At 33.0% G+C, this 3,352-nt stretch overlaps 1 protein-coding gene across 5 annotated transcripts in view; it reads left to right on the top strand.

Moving 5' to 3' along the window:
* The window catches only part of LOC106873108 (obscurin), a 162,686-nt gene that overhangs the window by 104,822 nt on the left and 54,512 nt on the right, over window positions 1–3,352 (top strand). The gene's annotated exons all lie outside the window — the stretch shown is intronic.

Genomic DNA, 3,352 nt, shown 5'->3' with positions numbered 1-3,352 from the left:
TAACCTTAACCCTATAACTCATAACCATAACCCTAACCCTAACCCTAAAACCCTAACCCTAACTCTAAAACCCGAACCCTAACCCTAAAACCCTAAACCCTTACTAGGGAATAATGATATAATTAAACAGGGAATAACACACTTGACACCGAACAGCACTAACTGTATTCAGCTGAATAGACGTCAGTGATTGGTTGAAATTACAAAAATACGACAACTTTAACATGAAATAACTTATTAAGAAGTAATTTTTGTTAAGAAGGCTAAGAGAAAAAGATGTTTTATATGACACATTCTACCAGTATCCCAAGTTTGAAAGTGTTTCGTTAAGAAAACAAGTGTTGGCCGTCAAACCATAAAGATCCGTTATTGCTGCTACTGTTGTAGTTCCAGTCTAGCTCTGATCCAGCAGAAGTATGATCAAAGGTGTTCCAGTTATGACCATCCTGTTTTTTTTAGGAGCATCTGGGACTTCATTAACTGTTTCTCTTTTTAAAATGCTAGAATATAATTTGGAGAAGGCTTGGTTATCTCCAGCATGTTATATGGTCAAGCAGTATGTTCCTTGCTGGTATGTTTAAAATAAAAGTTTGCTGATACTTTTGTAGAGAAAACTAAAAATATTTATTTGAAAATTACGTTTCAGATTATAAAAAATATTCTGTAATTAAGATTATTTGACTAATGGATTTTAAAATTACCAACATATGTATACTTAAATATTCATCATGACTTTCCTATTGAAACCTAATTTTGTATGCTAGGTTATTGATATAAGTTTCATCATCATCATCATTGTAGATTTTCTACACCCAAATATCTTTCTTGTGACCTACATTACTTGTTTCCAAGGTATTTTCTCTCATGAGTGGAAATGATTCCCTGGAAAATTGGAAATGAACAACACCACTTGTATGAGGGTGACACTTGTTTACCACTGTCACATGAGGTGCACACACACACACACACACACACACACACTCAGACACACACACTCAGACACACACACTCAGACACACACACACACTCAGACACACACACACACACACACACACACACACTCAGACACACACACACACACACACACACACACACACACACATGACTAGCTTCTTTTAGTTTCATCTGCCAAATTCACTCACAAGTCTTTGATATGCTTGGAGCTATAGTAGAAGATACTTACCCAACGTGTCATGTAATGGAATTGAACACCATTCTGAGTGTCTGGAAAACAAACTTTTTAACTACATAGCCATGCCTGCACCAGTTTCTGTTGGCAAAATCACACACAGAACATATTATGTACTGGTCAATCTGAGGTTCTAGTAGAAGACAGACACTTGCTAAAAAAACTACATTATTTGATCAAACTTGGTGCCATGTGATTGAACTGTAAACCTTTTAGCCACATAGTCATGCATGTGTTTATGATTACATAAGCAAAAATTTTGATTGATGATTAATTTTTAGAGGCATATATTTTATATTGACAAGAAAGTTATGGCCAGTGTCTTTTCGAGATACATACCCTATTTAGTGACTTATTTGTCACTGTTTATTGACAGTACTTTGACTTGTTCTTATTTTATTAAGGTGTGAGAAGTGTTGTTCCTGTGAACATATAAATAATCTGGAGGAAACTACCAATTCATGACTTTCATATGACAACTTCTCTGACAGCAGAGAAATAATAAACATACACCTTGACAACTTAATGACATTAATTTCTCCTAGAAAGTTCTTCCAGCTATGAATAATAGTTTTGCCAAATGATCTATGTCTAATTCATACCAGAAAGTTTATATTATTGTTATGTTGTTATGTAAAGAAAATGATGTCATTATTTTCTACCCAGTCAGTGTTTAAGCAAAACTATGATCAAAAGTACTCCAGCCATGACTATCTCATATTTGTATGTAAGATAAGCTACATTATCTAATGTTTCCTTTTCTAAGTGCAGTGTAATTTGAGGGTATTATGCTGCTATTTTTAGCCTTTAGAGCAGCTGTGTAGAGGTTGTTTTGTTGGCATTATGTAAGAAGAACAGAATAAGATAATGAAAGGAATTAGTTCTCTACACATTATGTGTGGCCTGTCAATTAACTTTGTTTATATTATATGCAAGAGTGGGAAAAGTGGCAAATACTGTTGTGTCAAATTAAATACCTTATGGTATCTAGTTCAGAAAGCTTCACTTTCTGGGCTTGAATCCCATTTTTTACCCCATCAGGCTAATAAAATAAATACCAGTAAGACAATGGATCAATTTCTTCAACTTGTTAGTCTTTCCTCTCCTCATTCAAGGTGTTCCCACTGCATGTATATATATATATATATATATATATATATATAAAGAACATTATTACTCATAAGAGATAATATTAGTGGCTGCAAGCCTATATGGTTATATATATATTAAAACATGACACCATTGTAATATATTTGTGTGTGTGTGTGTGTTTGTGTGTTTGTGTAATGGTGTAAAAACTGTAAAGGTTTCAATAGTGTCAGTTTATGTGGGTGTTTGCTTCTGCCTTTAGTCTGCATTTGTAAGAATTCAGTGTTTCTATTGGTACAATATAAATGTAAGAACATTGCCAGACCATTGTTGCTTTAGAAAATTAATTAAGCCAGTCTAATGTTTAAAAAAAATTGTCAGTTGAATGTGGAAATGAATGACAGCTAATAGTAATTAAAAATAACACAACACACAACAAACACTAGCTGATTTTTCAAGGAAGACATGGCAACACAACTCTACATACAAATAACTCATTTATTATTGATAACTATAAATAAATAAATAAATAAATAAATGAAAACAATAATCATAACATTGACAATGCCATTTAATGCCAACAGTTAATGGATTGTATAAATATGGTTTCAAATTTTTAAAAGAAAAAATACATTCTTTTGAAATAAGTGGGTGTCAAAAGAATCTGCTAGAGTTGGTTTCAGTCTCACAAAGATTTCACTTTCTATTTAACTTTATTTGTATACATGTACCAAAAGAGACTGTTTACCAAAATTGTTTGCTGTCCAGTTGTAATAAAGAAGATATTTCAGAATCACATCTACAGTGACCTTAAAAGTAGAATCAAAATTTACAAATATAATATATTCACAAATATATAATATATTCACAAATAATTACAGAGGCATCAAGCTGTTAGATCAGGTTATGAAAGTTACAGAGAGGGTCATAGCCCAACTAATTAGGGAGCGAATCAATTTAGATGAGATGCAGTTTGGGTTCGTGCCAGGTAAAAGCACTACTGATGCCTTATTTCTAGTGAGACAGTTGCAGGAGAAATACCTAGCTAAGGATAAACCTCTGTACCTGGCTTTC

Source organism: Octopus bimaculoides, chromosome 1, assembly GCF_001194135.2.
Source record: "Octopus bimaculoides isolate UCB-OBI-ISO-001 chromosome 1, ASM119413v2, whole genome shotgun sequence".
NCBI lineage: Eukaryota > Metazoa > Mollusca > Cephalopoda > Octopoda > Octopodidae > Octopus > Octopus bimaculoides.
Note: the sequence above shows the minus strand (reverse complement) of the source record. Positions and strands in the feature narration are given on the sequence as shown.